The following is a 17425-nucleotide window of genomic DNA, read 5'->3' as shown; positions in this document are numbered from 1 at the left end:
CTTCCATTTCTTCCTCAGTGTCTATATCCTTTTTTTTAAAAATTATGTCTTCATGAAAGTTTTCGCTTACAGTAAAGTCACATATAGAATATAGGGAATTCCCACATACCCAACATCAAATTCTTTTCCCCCTTCCTCACAGTGATCTTTTTACATCTGGATGTTACCTTTGCTGCAACTGATATACAGATATTGAAACATAGCTACCAACCATGGTTCCATTATGGTTTGCATTATGGGTTACATTTTAGACTGTACACTTTATAAATGTTTGGTTACATTATGCGGTGCCTGAAAAAAGAATTTATGATTGCTAATAATATCAGTGAACTGATTTCTTCTCAAAAAACGAAATTCTTTTCCCCAAAACAATCAGTATATCAGTGTACTTTGTAATAACTTCTTAAAGCTGCAAACTGTCAAATTAAGGAATGTCAATTGGTGTGATTATTACAAACCACTTCTGTGTTCTGTCCTTATCTCCCAGAAAAGGGTACCCTAGATTTAGAATATTAGAGCAGATAGGATGTCAGCTGAAGAGGAAATATGAACTGGTGGCAAAGTGCCAATGTCTCCCCTGCTGACTTGGAGTTTGGTTCATACAGCCCCTCCATACCCACTCCTGTGAGGTAGAGGGGCAAGTTCCCCCAGAGTACCCTTTCACTCCTCCGTGGCAGAATATGGAGCCTGTGGTAAAATCATCAATACCATCACCACTTCCAATACCAAACCCAGTGGATCTGGGGAATAGTAACATTGCGGAATATTTACCTCCCCCAGTCCACCTCCATTAGATATCCTTGCACATATTCTTTTTCCTTTTTTTCAGATTTATTTATTTATTTATCTCCCCTTCTCCCCCACCCCGCTTGTCTGTTCTCTGTGTCTATTTGCTGCATTGTCTTTGTCTGCTTCTGTTGTTGTCAGCGGCACGAGAATCTGTGTTTCTTTTTGCTGCGTCATCTTGTTGTGTCATTTTCTCCGTATAGGCGGCGCCATTCTTAGGCAGGCTGCAATTTCTTTCGCGCTGGGCGCTCTCCTTACGGGGTGCACTCTTTGCGCGTGGGGCTCCCCTATGCAGGGACACACCTGCGTGGCAGGGCACTCCTTGCGCACATCAGCACTGCACATGGGCCAGCTTCACACGGATCAAGGAGGCCCAGCGTTTGAACCGCAGACCTCCCATGTAGTAGATGGACGCCCTAACCACTGGACCAAGTCCGCCACCCCCTTCACATATTCTAACTGAATTTCTACCACCACTTCCCAATATTCTCACTCGCTCCTGCATGGAAGAATGTCTTAAAGAAGCAGTAAAAATGGGAGATATTAGTCATTTTCCAGCTTTAGTAGTTGCTGTACAATGATGTTTTGAGCCCCTGACATATGAAGTATATCATATCATCTGTGAGAGTGGACCATATATTAATTTCACCATGGGTATCTTCGCAATAGATGTGCCCATGGGATTGGAAACAGCTTGTAAAAAGTATTGTTTTGCCTGTTCAATATGCAGTATGGATAACTGAATTTCAGGACAAAAGCATGAAACTGGCAATGCAAAACCACCAAAATCAAATTCCTATTGGTTTAGAACAGTTAACAGAGACTGGTGTTTATATCATCCTGCAAGCTCAAGTGGCAATTCAAAACCCTAGGGTATATGAGTAAGTGGCAATAGCTGCTCAAAGTGTTTGGACAAAAATGCCAGACTTTCAAAGTGCACAGAGCTCCTTTGCCTCCATTAGATAGGGGCCTAATGAACCAATCATGCTTTCTGTTAAAAAATTATCTGTTAAAGTGTTAACTAAGATAAGGAAAATCTTCCAGCAACAACTCCGCAAATCCACTGCTGCCTATGTGATAATGTGGCAGTGGGAGCTAATAAAATTAAATCTCTTTAAGCATAAGAAAACTTGGCAACATTGCTGTTCTGTTTGTTTTGTTTCAACACTGATTCTAATTGGGCCTGTACAGCCAAATTGATAAAATTAGTACAGAATTTTTATCAAAGTGTTAAAAGAAACTTTCAGTTTTGAATGACTAGCTTGTTCCTGATATTTGAGACTCAATGTAGTCATAAAGAGCAATCACCACACACACAAAAAAAATACATGTTAAATGTCTGTCTAAACTACTAAATAAGAGCCTAGCGGTATTTATGCTGCTCAAGTAATCCTAACTGATTGCTGATTACTAATAAAATTATATCCAAGAACAAGCTTACATATAACAGGCAACACAGATTCCAGAAGAAATCTAAGAGAGGTAAAATAAAATATATGAAATGATGGAAGGCTGGAAGATAGCCATACCAAAAGAGGAAGATTTATGGGACAAATTGTAAACTTTATGCTTTTTTGTTGTGTTGCAACTGGTTTTGTGTTTGTCTGTCTGTTCAATGTCAGTGTAGATTTTGATACCACTGGATGGTTATATAAATTGATAAATAAAAATTTCTAAAAGAGCTCTATTCAATTGACCAAAATTTAAATAAGCAGGGAAGTGGACTTGGCCCAGTGGTTAGGGTGTCCATCTACCACATGGGAGGTCTGCACTTCAAACCCGGGCCTCCTTGACGCGTGTGGAGCTGGCCCATGCGCAGTGCTGATGCACACAAGGAGTGCTGTGCCACACAGGGGTGTCCCTGCATAGGGGAGCCCCACGCGCAAGGAGTGCGCCCCGTAAGGAGAACCACCCAGCACGAAAGAAAGTGCAACCTGCCCAACAATGGTGCCACACACACAGAGAGGATGCAAAAAAAAAAGAAACACAGATTCCCATGCCACTGACAACAACAGAAGCAGACAAAGAAGAATACACAGCAAATAGACACAGAGAAGCGACAACTGGGGTGGGGGGTAAGGGGTGAGAAATAAATAAATAAATAAATCTTTTTAAAAAACTAAATAAGCACTTATATTAATACATAAGTATGAATACTAATAAGATCTAAAATGATGAAAATTGTAAGTCTTCACTAATGAAATTACGACAAGTCTCTTCATAAAAATTTCTTGCCTAAATTGAAATGAATAAATTTTTTTCTTCACAGAATAAAATGAAGTATGTAAAAGTTAAATGAATATTTAAAAAGGTAAAAAACTTGTAGAAGCATTGTTTGAATTAAAATATTCAAATGGCTAATTCCAAGAAGTCATTATTAAACAGAAATTGAATTGATAATAACAAAAAGTGACTTCATCACAGGAAAACATTTTGGCAGCCAGTCTCCCCTGCCAACTTGCTTCTAAAAAACTGTTTCTAGTATTGAATGCTACTAAATATGTGAAATAAAGAAAAGTTATATTTGCCTATTAAAAAATTGAATCATTATTTTGACAAGTTTGTTTAGTGTTGATAGTAATTGTACATTGTAAGAGGTTTGCTTGTAATATAGTTTCCCAAATCATTTGGGTAACTGACATATATTGGGTATAAAGAAAGAGTTTTTATTAGTAAGGAAACAGAAAGTAATTTTGTCCTAAGATAAAATGACTAGTTATTAAGAAAGAGTGAAATTTGGAACGAAACCTGAATAAATACAGAAAGTGCAGAAAGCGAATTTTTGTGGATAAATTTGAGTAAGATTTGATGATATATCTGTAAAGTTTGAAAAGTATCAAAAAGTATACTGATGTGAAGTTAATTTTGCTCTCTCTAAAAGTCTCTTAAGTCATTAGTCCATTCGTTTTTCTCCTGAATAATCAGTATACAAAGAAAAAGTCTGTTTTATTAAAATAGCTTCTTGTAGAGAATCAGCAAGATGGCAGTGGAGTAAGGAGCTCCTAGAGTCAGTTCCTGCTACACGGCAGTTACTAAACACCCAGAACTTTGTAGAGCTAGCTGGAGCAACTGTTTCTGGGCTCCAGGAGGCCAGAAGATCATCCTGCAACATACTTGAAGGAATGTAAGGAGAAAATTGCCCATCTGCAGAGAAGACTTGTAAGTAGAGTGATCCATGCCACAGAGGCCAGTGCCTATCCTCTACTGGAGGAACATGCCACCTGAGGAGCTGTTCCATGGCTGGAATTGAAAGCTCCACTTCCCAAAAATGGGGGAGGAAGAGATGGTTGGGCACCAATTTCAAATACTGATGTGTAAATTCATTAGGCTAAAGTATAATCCTGAGAAAAGCTAAAGCATGAGCCTGTCCAAGCCAGAAAGAAGCTGGTAGTCAACATCTTAACTCCTTGCATGGCATGAGGAGAAGTGGGGTGGACTGAAAATCCCGTTGCTGGTGAGGTCCAGCTTCTTTCCAACCAGGTCAGATTACAGTTCTAGCCAAGGCCCCAGTGCCACCTCCAATATGGAGGAAGCTGAGGGAACGTGTATCAGCCTCTCTGGGAAATTACCTGCCAAGCCACAGAGGCTGCTGCTTATTCTGCTCTGGCAGAATGAGCTGCCGCAGGAGATATTCTGTTACTGGAACTGTAAGCTCCATTTCCCAAAAACAAGGGAGATGATGTTTGTCTGCTGATTTTGGCTACTGAATGGTAGACTCGGCTGGCTAAGATATAAACCTGGGAACAGCAAGGGTGTGAATCAGCCCAAGTCAGAAAGAGGTTGGTGGCTGCCATATTGACTCTGCCCACAGCCTGAAGGAAAGCCCAGCTGACTGAAAATCTCAGTGACTATAGGAGCCAGTTTCTTTCACCCAAATTGGCCTGCAGCCCTAGACTATTTTTCAGCCCTATATCTGGCAGGGAGGAGGCTGGCAGGACCTTCACCAACCTATTCAGGTAACTGCAGGTAACATTGGCTGGCACAGACTGAAAATCAGAAATCCACCAGTGCAACTGTGGCCATCTTGGACCTGCACTGCGTAGACTGCTATCCACACCTGCAGCTCCATCCCTGCCCCAGGCAGGGGAGAAACGGGCATGAAGCTTCATCTGTCTCTCTGGGAACTACAGTCTAGACCTGACATGGGTTGGATTATTCCATACAGCTGTGATTCTGTCCCTACCTCTGGCAAAGAAAAAGTTTGGAGACGCTTATTTGGTCCCTGGTGCAATGAGGGCAGCTTGAGCCTCCACAGATTATAGCACCAACTACAACCTTGACTCCTACTCCACAAACAGGAATGGAGAAAGGACAGGAAGCCCTAAACTAAAGAGAAAAAATGCACCCAGAATAAATATTCTAATAAGTCAGATGCCAAGATGCTAAGAAATAATTACAATCCACACTAAGAAACAGGAAGCTAAGGCTCAGTTAAAGGAAAAGGACAAGCCTCCTGATGATATAAAGCAGTTGAGACAACTAATTATAGATGTTCAAATAAATCTTAATAAATTCAATGAGATGACTTAAGAGATTAAGGATATTAAGAAGACACTGGGTGAGCACAAAGAAATATTTGAAAGCATACATAGAAAAATAGATTTTATGGGAAAGAAAGGTGCAATAAATGAATTTTTAAAAATTTGGAATCATATAATAGCAGATTTGAGGAGGCAGAAGAAATGACTGGTGAGATTGAAGAAATGGCCTCTGAAAGTGAACATACTAGAGAACAGATGAAGAAAAGAATAGAAAAAATTTGAACAAGTTCTCAGGGAACTAAATGACAGCAAAAGGCGTACAAACATACGTGTTATGAGTGTCTCAGGAAGAGAGAAGGGATAAGGGTCAGAAGGAGTATTTGAAGAAAAAATAGTAGGAAATTTGTCAACCCTATTGAAGAACATAAATATCCCTGTCCAAGAAGCGCAATGTACTCCTATGGAAAAAAATCTGAATAGACCAACTCTGAGACATATACTCATCAGAATGTCAAATGCCAAAGAGAAGGAGAGAATTCTGAAAACAGCAAGAGAAAAGCAATGCATAATACCTAAGGGATATCCAATAAGATTAAGTGCTGATTTCTCGCCAGAAACCATGAAGGCAGGAAGAAGAAAGTAATCAGATATATTTATGATAATACAAGAGAAAAACTTCCAGCCAAGAATCTTATACCCAGAAAGACTGTCTTTCAAAAATGAGGGTGAGATTATAATATTAACAGATGAACAGAAACTGAAAGAATTTCTAAGCAAGAGACAAGATTTTCACAAAATAATAAAGGGTGTGCTAGAGCCTGAAAAGAGAAGACAAGATTGAGAGGCCTGAAAGAGAGTCTAGAAATGAAGATTATGTCAATAAAAGTAAGTAAAAGTGTCAAAAGAGTGGTGAAAATAAAATATGACAGATAAAACTCAAATAGGCAGGAATGAACTGAACCAAAAAAGAAAAGCACTTGTATTCAGAAAACTGCAACTCAGTGTTAAAAGAAATTTTAAAAAGGCCTAAATAACTGGAAAAGCATTCCATGCTAATGGAATGGAAGACTAAATATCATTAAGATGTCAATTCTACTCAAATTGACATAAAAATTCAATGCAATCCCTATAAAAATTCCACCAGCATTAAAAAAAAAAACATGATTATCAAATTTATTTGGAAGGGTAAAGGAGTCCTGAATAGCCAGAAACATCATAAAAAGGAAAAAAAACCTGCATCTCCAGACCTTAACTAATATTACCCAGCTACAGTGGTAAAAACTGCATGGCACTGGCCTAAAGACAGTCACATAGATCAGTGGAATCAAATTTACGGTTCAGAAACAGACTCTCACATGTATGGTCAAGTGATTTTTGACTCGCCTGTCAAACTGACTCACACGGCCTGAACAGAAGAATCCATTCAAAAAATGGTGCTGAAAGAATTGGATATCCATAGCCGAAAGAAGGAAAGAGGACCCCTACTTCACACCTCATTAAAAAAATTAACTCAAAATGAATCAAAAACCTAAAAATAAAAGCAAGAACCATAAAACTTCTAGAAGAAATTGTAGGAAAATATTTTCAAGCCCTGGTAGTAGGTGGTGGATTCTTAAAGGATATAAGAGGAGGACTGAGTCGACTACTGATGTTTAATGTATGTAAAAGATTTAATTAGCTTTACTGTAAAAGTGTGGAACTGTATAGAGTGGATAGTAACACACAGTGAGTAACAGATAATATATAAACAGATAATTTATAATTTGAAAATGGTAGTCTAGGCATCTAAATGCCAGTTGACAGAATGCTAGATAATAATCTAGGAACTGAATAGCACAGTAAACCAAGAGGTTGAAGTGACCTGTGGTCAAAGGTACAGATGCAAGAGTGTCCTCTGTGAGCTAAAGCAAGTGTACATCACCTCTGCAGGGTTTTGGGAATGGGGAGAAGCATGGGAAAAATACAGCTGGAGTCACCTATGGAATGTGGTTAGTCGTAATAATATAATATTCTTATATCTATGTGACAGATGTACTGTGTTGATAATGAGGCAATATGGAAAGTGTGAGCCAAATATATACTATAGTCATGATAACAATCATATGATATTATCTTATCTGTAGCAAATGTTCCACCACAGTGTGGTGTGTTGATGGAAGGGTGTTGTTTGGGAATTTTGCACATGAGCATGATTGTTTTATAAGTTTACAATTTCTGTCATAAAAAATATGTTTAAAAAATAATAATAGGGTGAGTTGGGGGAAAATTACATGTATGTACTATGATTAATAGTAAGATTTTGACAATATTCTTTCATAATTTGTAACAAACGTCTCAGAACAATGAAAGGTGTTGGTGGAGGGTTGGAGTATGGGACCACTGTATGATGTTAAGCATATTTTTTTTTGTAAGTTCACAACTTTTACTATAAACTTAATTGTTTATCAATGTTCATAGATAAACAATATAAAGATAATAATAGGGTTGGTTGGGGAAAATACTTTGGTTAGTAGTAATATTTTGACAATGCTCTTCAATTAGTAATTAAAAAGACTTAACAACAATGGAAGTTATTGGTGGTAGGGTGAATTACAAGAGTCCTGTATGATGTTATATATGGTTGTTTTATAAGTTCACAGCTATTATTATACACTTATTGTTTATGTATGCTTATGTATGAGTGATATACTTCAATAAATTAATTTTCAAAAATAGCTTCCTGTACTTTAACCTTATCTTTTCCTTGATTCTTTAAGAAGCAAGTCTTATACTTCTAAAGGAGTATAATGTTCAAACCTGCTTTCTCAAAGTCAAATCCTGAAAAGTATCTTTTTTTTAAACTATTGCAAAAGATTTGGTTTTTTTTACATTGAAAAAAGTAAAGTAATAAAATATTTGAATTCATTTAATATGTTTAATTTGAAAGGACAATGTTTAAAAGTGTTATATTATTACAAAGTCAATTAAAAAAATTTAAAAAAAGAAAAAAGAAAAAATAAAAAATAAATAAATAAAATTAATAAGAATTCTTTAACCCTCTGCTAATGCTGTATAAGTAAAAGTTTCGTATGAATACTAAAAGAATGTACAAAATTCCTAAACATTAAATAATGTTCCACCATTATATTAGATAAAATATAGTACTGTTAAGCATAGATTTAATTATTATTAAAAATAGTATATATCATAAAAACCTCTCTGCCTAAAAATCTAAAAGCAAATGCTTTAAATAATTCTCATCTTATTTACACTAAAAGCTGCCACAGAATAAATGCTTTAACTCACTCTTGTCCAATTCATATTAAAAGCTGCCACAGGGTGATATATAACATTAAGCTATCATAACTTAAAATAAATAACTCCACTGACTAATGCAGCAACCTTAAATATTGTTAGTTCATTATGAAAATTAATATCCAATTATGTCACTATCACTTTATTTTAAAACTTGCTAAAACTTTCTCTATTATTTCCTTAAACAAGTCAAGCCAGGCTGCATTCATATGTAAACAAGCAAACAGTAAATTTTACCATGCTTTCCCAAAGATGTGTGCATAACCCAGTCATCTATCCTAGCCTAATAACAAAAATCTAACTGTATAAAATACCTGTAGTCTTAACCCATATTTTAATATTATGTTAACCAATAATTATTGTTACAGAATCATGTCACTCCACCTTAAAACTAATTTAAAAAAATAAAATAAAGATGGAATATCAGTATACTCCCACACACTGGGCCACGAGAAGCTATAGCCATTGCTCTATATACTTTATCTACTTTTCTTTTTGCGCTGGGCGGCTCTCCTTATGGGGCGCACTCCTTGCACGTGGAGCTCCTCTATGTGGGGGACACCCCTGTGTGGCACGGCACTCCTTGTGTGCATCAGCAGTGTGCATGGGCCAGCTCCACACGGGTCAAGGAGGCCCGGGGTTTGAACCACAGACCTCCCATGTGGTAGGCGGAAGCTCTATCCATTGGGCCAAGTCTGCTTCCCTTCTATATACTTTAAATTTTTGAATCATGGTCCTGACAAATATATATCAGCAGAGAGACACTTCAAAATGGGAATGAGCTTAAACAATGCTCATCCTAGAATTCTCTATGGAGACCTTCAGAATTCCAAAGGATGGGAAGGACCCACGAACTTGCTAACATAGGGACAAGGATATGATTGTGTTTTATTGCCTACAAAACCCAAGTGGCTGCCTGCATGCCTAATAAAATCTTACCATGAGCTGGAAAGGGGGAAAACCACACATCCCTTAAGAAACTTTGTCTGTTTTCATCCCCTATACCTTAACTAAAAAGGGCAATGCCTCCTCTCATTCATCTCTTCTAACATAAGATCTGAAAGTAACAATTTATATCTAACCCCATTATCTATTGCAGTCTCTCCCTAGAGCTAACCAATAGCACAAAATAACTGAAAGAAAAGTACTGTTTCCCACCAGCTTTGGGAAAATGCAGCCTTTATATTTTTACTCTTGTGGTCCAGTTTCCTCTTAGTGAGACCATATAGTCTCAAGATTCTAATCTAGTTTATTTCTTCCAGAAATCAATATCTTGTTAGCCATACGGGAACTTCATCCAGCTTTGCCCAAAATGCCAGATCCATTTTCCTCCAACTGAGATAGAATAGCAGGAGGGTTTTACACTTTGTCAAGTAGGGCCTACTTCCCTAAACCAGCAGGAAGCAGTTACAGAAGAAAGATCATCTCCCTTCAGCACCCCTTTAAGAATAAAGGTTTGAACTCTCTGAGGAATGAAACAACCTATTAAGATAAGGAATCAATAAACAGATCTGGAACCTGGCAAAAGTCCACATGGACATCAATAATCCCAAAATGGCTGCTGGAAGAACCTCCCCAAGATTCTGCCATTAAAAACAAGACTTCCTCCAGAAGTCAAGAGAAGCCCTGGACATTCCCCAAAGACATTATCATTGGGTCCTCATGGGAGATGGATGGGTAAGGTAACCAATCAAAAGAGCTTCTGCCCCAAGGCTTGGGGGAAAGCCAAGTTAAAACATCCTTGTCCCCTATCCTCTTAGTATTAGTGACCCTGCTTTCTCTCATGGCTCCATGTTTGGACTAAATTCCTGCCTGGTGGAATTCTTGGCCCTCATAGTTGAACGTCCACTCTTCCAGTCCAGCAGCCCCTCGAGTCCTTTTATCTCGAAGGACTCTGAAGAAGTGAAGCAGACCTCCTGCCTTGATTGCTGGGGTTCCTAAAAGCAGAAATTCATGAGAGAAACCAGTTTCCTTGAGGCTTTGATAATCTCAATAAATATACAGAGAATTAGTCTTGCTCCATCAAAATCTGCTAAAGTCAAAATAAAAAAATAAAGTTCTAAAATTGCATTAAAGTCCTGTAAACATTTTGGTTATAAGTCATTAATTAAAAAACAAAATTTTTGTACAAAATTCCTTGGTCAGGGTGCAAATTATAATAATTCAAAGAAGACTTAGCTAAAAGAACAAAAGTGTATGTAATTAACAACATACCAGCATCTCTGTAATCCACTCCCATGGAACTGCATTCAACATCATTGCAATTTTATTAAAAAACCCACTGAAAAAGTACGTTGTCATCACATTTGCAACCAGATATCTCCACTCTTCAAAAGCAATTGGAGTTATAATTAGTTAATCTAAAAAATCAAACACAACAATCTGCACTTGATGCCCTGGCTAAAAATTTCCAGTGACTAAACCCCTCTCAATTGTTTTCTGGCCTCAATTTACATGTATGGATTTCAATAATTATTACCTTAATCTTTCTTATTACTTCTATTTCAGTTATCCAATGCATATGAAATTCCCTCAGCAGCCTACACCAAACCAGGCATCATTGGCGGCAGCCATCTTCTCCCCACATTCTAATTTCCAACTCCAACAAAGGGGGAAATGTGGTTGCCTGAATAAAGAATTTATGATTGCTACTAATATCAGTGAGCTAAAAACAGCCACAAATGCTTTTGTTTGTTACTTGTGCAGAAGTCCTTGAGTGGCTGAAGACAGCCATGTCTGCTTTACTCCTTCCCCCTAATCATAAAGAGCAGAACTGAATACTAACAGAGTAGCAAAGATTTGTGTATCTCCTTTGTTCAGGAATCAACATTCAGCAGAAACAGCTTATGCTGTCCTCCTTCGCTGCCTCCAGACATTGCCTCCGGACATTGTGACAAGAAATACAAAGTTCTAATGCCTAACCCAAAAAATTTTGGGTGAAAGCCCAGCCCCAAAAGGTATATATACTAGAGCATCTTTGAATAAAGGGGAGGAATTAATTAATTAAAAATTCTGCCATTTAACTGTGTTTAAGTGTAGCTTTTTTATGCCATCTCTAACTTGCTGGACAAGTTAGTAATTCAATAACTACCACAATATTACAGTTTACATTGTGGTTTACATTTTTGACTACAAACATTTATAAGTTTTTGGTGATATTTATCATGACTTGCATCCATCTTTGTAGGATCATACAGAACACTTCCATTGCCCCCCAGTTACCCTCTCTTCCAACTATTCTTGTGTCCTCTCACTCCCTCCCCTCAAGACCCATAGTGATAACCAAGCTTCACTGCTTTAAGGACAAGATTCATAGATACTTGGAACAATGCTGAGGACTTGACATAGTAGTCTATCCTCCCCCACTGGGAGCCACCCATGCTCTCGAGAGACACCATCCCTTTTGTTTGAGAACTTCAGACCTCCACGGGATGGGGGCATAACATATTCCCACTTATTGTATAGGTCTCCACCCACTGATATAACACACTATGACAAGGCAAGCACTCATACACTCCATAGAAGCCTGCCCCAGGTGCACCCTGTGCCAGATGTCCCCGTCAAACACCTTAAACCAGTAACCCTTGCTATATATATTTTTAATTTCAGTAGATGGACTAGATTGTTTCCCAGTAAGGTCATAACTTCTGATACAGCCACAAAATATAAAAGCAGCTTTTTTTCCTACAACCTTGTCAGTAACAAATGTTATCATTTTTAAAATAATTTTTATGAGTATGTTGGAGGAAACTTTTATTTTTAATTTACTTTGGATTTATCTATTTGTGAATATGAAAATCTTTTCATATATTTGTTGACATTTCAGTTGGTTCTTGTGTGAATGGACTATTCATATCTTTTTCCAGTTTTCTAGTAGGTGGTCTGGTCTTTTTCTTGTCTCTGCATAAGATAGACATATACATATATATATATATGTATGTAATGTATCAGGGGGATTTTATATATATATATATATATATGGGATTTTATATATAAAAGCCCCCTGATACATTATATACATGATTGTCCATCTAGTATACTAGACTTTCTTTCAAGGTTTTAATTGTTTTATTTTAAATATCTGCATCAGTTGGTACTAGATTCAGCTAAATAATGAATTTTAAAACTAAAATAATTGAGGCTAAATAAAGTACCAGTTCTCTCCAGCAGGACTCCCAGGGAGTACAGGGAGTTTGAAGGTAAGATGAAGGGAACATATTCAGATTGCCATGGTAGTATGCTGTTGATGCCCTGTTCAGATCCTCTTTTACTGGGCTGGTTCATCCATCTAGCAGTTGCTGTGAGTGTACTACTTGATTAGAGCTCACAGCTGCATCTTATCCTGAGAATTGCCTGAGTTGAAGGAGCCATGTCACTGAAAATGACTTGGAGATCATGTCCTTCCCATGGCAGTGTGAAAGATAGAGGTAGCGAGGGTATATTGACAGATACCTGTCTCTGGTCAGAACAAATTTGGTGGCACCATTCACTCAATATATCCCCATGGAATCAGACAGAAGCTAGATGAATCCATATCTGTGCATAGCTTCTTCCCCTGCCATATCGTGTTTCCATCATTTTCTTATTGATACAACCAATGAGTACCTTCTTAATAAATCATATGTAAAAAAATCATATGGAAAGTTACCATATTTAACAAATAAACATATTGGGCACTCATTTAAATTTGAATTTCTAATAAATAAGGAATAATGCAATACTTGGGGCAATCATATAGTAAAACAATTTGCTGTTTATCTGAAATTCAAATTTAACTTGGTATACTGTATTTTATCTAACAACCTTAATTAATTTGCAGAAGAATCCCTTTCTCAGTCTCTGTCTCTAGAGAACCCAACCAAGAAATTAAGCCTCAATAATACTTAATATACAGGTAGGCATTCTCACTATCTCCACATATTAGATTGTTATATACAGGACTAGAGAAGAAGCCATGAGTCAGAGGGTTAGATCATAACACTTTCATCCTAGTTTGATATATTATAAACTACTGGATATCATTAACTTGGTTATTTTCATAAAATGAATACCTTTACATGGCAAAATATTTAAAATAGCAAAGATGAATTATGCAGTTATCCTTTACATAAAAAAATTCCAAATTGATATATTTAATGACAACTGTCTCTTAATTATGTTACCAAGTTGATATTTTTTGAAAATAAACAAGCAAATAATAACCAAAAAACCTCCAAACAAACCTGATTTAATCTCTGATTTAATCTGTTCTTTCGAGGTAACAACAGTAATTTAACAATGAGTGAAAAGTTAGAATTTTGTAAAGAAAGTTTTGTTATGAAGAAAGCATTTTGAGAAAAATGTATTTGAAATGTTTTCATCATTATGTGATTTTGCTATTGAGTGCAATTTAAGTGTATTACTCAGAAAAAAAATTGTTACATCTGTCTAGTAAAACATTTTTTTGGAAAAAGTATTTCTAAAATGTTTCTAAACTCTTACAAATGAAGAGCTTCAGTATACATAAACTTATTTATAAAATATAAATTGGAATGATTTCTAACTAATTTGAAAGAAAAACTGAATGCATTCAAAATTGGAAATTTTCATTTTATTTGATATTAAATGTTGTCATGTTTTAAATTTCCATTTCCACATCTTGATTGTTGGTAAATAGAAATGTGATTTGATTTTGTACTCTGGCCTTGTATCCTATAACCTTGTTGAACTCACTTGTTCATATGTGTGAGAGAGGTAATTCAAATCCCCACTGGCACTAGAGGAGTGGGAAAGTAGAGTGCTGACTAGCTGTCTCTCATGGTCTTGATCAGTCACATTGATGTATATGGAAGTTCAACTCCTCACTTAGCCCCACTGGTGAAGTTGAGGCTGGGTGATTATCTTGCTGTTGCACCCTGCTTACACTACCAAGGCAGGAGAATCAAGGTACCACCTGCTTATGCCATGTGGAGAATGTAAGATCAACTCACCACTTGGCCCCACTGAAAACAGCAGTTTAAGGGTGTAAGGTGGTTACTCTGTTGGTGTCTGGGTGGAGTTTGGTGGGTGTTGTCAAAAAGGTTTTCCATTCTTAGGTCAGCCTTTTCCTGATCCTTTTCTTAGGAGTAACAAAAATTTCTTGGTGCTTTCTTTATCTATGTCTGTTTATGGTTTTGGGTTAGAGGCTTCTGTAGCTTCCTGTCTGGAATATATGGGAAGCAATAAGGGAATCAAGGAACTCAGCACGTGTTGTTCCTCAAGTTCTAAGCTTCCAAGATCACCTGCCTTCCTCTATCCACCTTTCAAGTCTTCCTAACTTGTTTGTTTTGCCATATCTGGGTTTTTAGTTGTAAGAGTGAGAACCTGCAGGTAATGTGGCTACTCCATCTTGAATGGAACTGGAAGTCCATCCTGGATCTCCATGATGCTTTGCGCAGTTATAACCCCACCCTCCACCACTTAAGATTTAAAGGCAATATGTTATAATTTGGGGGAGGGTATTAAATTTGTAAGGAGTTACCATTGTATCATCTGTGGGTTTCTGTATCATCTCACTGAGCACAGAAATTCCTCTCCTTGTCCTTGTGAGCCTTTAGTAATGGATAAGATGTTCTCTCATGAAATGTGGGAGCAAGATAGAGTTCATTTTTTAAATTTTCTAAGCTACACTGCACTGGAGTCAAGAATCAAACACCTGATGGGTGGAAATTGCGAGTCATGTCAGGGATTCCTTCCCCTCTCAATAGCATCTTATTAGACTCCTGATGCCTGTTCCCAGGAAAAAGGAGATGGATGGGGCTCTTAGTCCCTCTTTGTTGCTATGGATTCTAGTGTTCATTCAGCTACAGGGTGGCTGACATTGGTTCTTGTTGATATGTCCACCTGCTGCTCCAAAAGAGCTACAGATATGCCCCTTTCAGCAGGTCTTGCCACCGGAGACCAGAATCCCTCAGAGCTGCTCTCAGGGTCTTTTACACTGGCAACTAACCTCGACGGATATCCCACCGCCAGTCCCCATCATCTGTGGTGCTGCAAAAAAAGTTAAGCTCCAAACTCTAGAACTAGCAGAATCCTTTCTCTCAAACCCTGGTATTTCTCCAGTCTCTGAAAAGTGGGTATGAAAATGGAATACAGATTCAGAATGCTGGAGTTCAAATACTGTCTCCACAAGTTACTCATTGACCTTGAACAAAATCATAGCCTCCCTAGTCCCATTTTTTTTTCTCATCAAGAAAATGGGGATGATAATAAATGTAGCTTCCTAATAGGGATATTGTGAGGATTAAATAATATATTTGTAATATCACTGGAACAGTGTCTGTTAGCCTAACAGTAAAAACATAAGGTAAAAAAGTACAAGTTCTATGGACCTAGTAAGTACGGTTTCTCTGCTTTTTCCTCTACCTGATTATAGTTCTTTAATTGGCAAAGCTTTCACAATATAAGCCTAGAGAGTGAGTTTTTTCAGGGTTACTCTGAAGTACACAAAAGATGTTAACTCCACACCTGCAAAACACTGCTCTCATCTAGGCGGGGAAAGAATAGAGCAATGTTTCTCAGAATGGTTCACAGGACAGCTGCATCAAACCGTTAGGGATAGTCAAAGAATATGCATATTTATTAAGCAGTCCCTGTGATTATAAGGTGCACGAAAGTTTGTGAACCACTTCTCTGCATTATCTGTGCCTTTTCAAATATGTTTTCCTTTTATTTTAAAATACATCCTCCTCTATTAAGTCTTCCCTAATTTCATGTTCATCACCTTCAGCAGAGAAGACCAGTAACAGGGGAGGAATCAGAACTGGAGTGCAGGAAAATGTTGGGGTGCACTGTGATGCAGCATTTGGACTATAGGTGGTGGGAAAGTCCAAAACTTGTGCTTAAACTTTGTGCACTTGAGGTGAGGCTGCAAAAAGAGCAGGAGAGCGGGAGGAGAATAGCAGAAACAAAGTAGCTCTCATGGATCTCCTGGGTCTGAGAAGTGAATTCATTCTCCACCTCAAACACCAACTCAGAAAATATATTTGTTTTTTTGTCTAGGAAGGGAGATATGTGTTCAGTTGGTATTTAAGCCACCAGGTACTTAGGGTAACGGCTCACTGTGTAACTGAGCATAAGTATGCCTAGGTTGCCACCCATTTAGCTGTCCTACAAAGGCAACGAGGATATGAGAAACAGGAACCCATGCTCCAAATCACTACACTCTCTCATCATTATGTCCATGCAGTTGCCTCCTTCTGGAAAATTCTTTCTCTGTCCGTGGAAATCCTGCCCATACCTCAGTGTCCTGTCCCAGGCGCCAAGGTATTTACTTTACCTGCAAAGCCTCCACTTGAGACCGAATATTCCATCACACGTCTCTCCTGGACTTTTCCACTCCACTTCTTAAGGGCTCTGAGAATCAAGGGAAGCCAGCGTAGAGTAGGAACTCCCTTCTCTCCCAAGGCTTGCGAGGTTCCCCAGGCAGTGCCAGACAATGGGGTCCCAGACTTCACCTCCATCTGGAAGTGGTGCTTGGGGATCTGCATTTGGAATAAGAGCCCCACAGGATTCTAGTGCAAGAGGTCAGGGATGTCAATTTGAGAAAGAAGAAAAAATAACAAATGGTTGAAACAGTTTAAGGCATCTGAAGGGGGGCAAAGGCATAGAAAGTTGTAAAAGGGAACCAAAAGTGTGTGTGTGGAGGGGGGAGTGGGAATCTGCCTGTTGCTGCCCAACTCCCTAGTCACCACAAATTTCCAAGTCTAAACGCAGCATAGGGTACCCGTGAGTTGCACCAAGTGCACATTTGTTGCTTTGGAAAGTTAACTGTCAGGACTGCTAAGAGCCTCGTGCCTGACTATATTTTGAAATGTTCCAAATTTTCAGTAGGGATTTTAAGAAGC

Source organism: Dasypus novemcinctus, chromosome X, assembly GCF_030445035.2.
Source record: "Dasypus novemcinctus isolate mDasNov1 chromosome X, mDasNov1.1.hap2, whole genome shotgun sequence".
NCBI classification, from domain to species: Eukaryota; Metazoa; Chordata; class Mammalia; order Cingulata; family Dasypodidae; genus Dasypus; species Dasypus novemcinctus.
Note: the sequence above shows the minus strand (reverse complement) of the source record.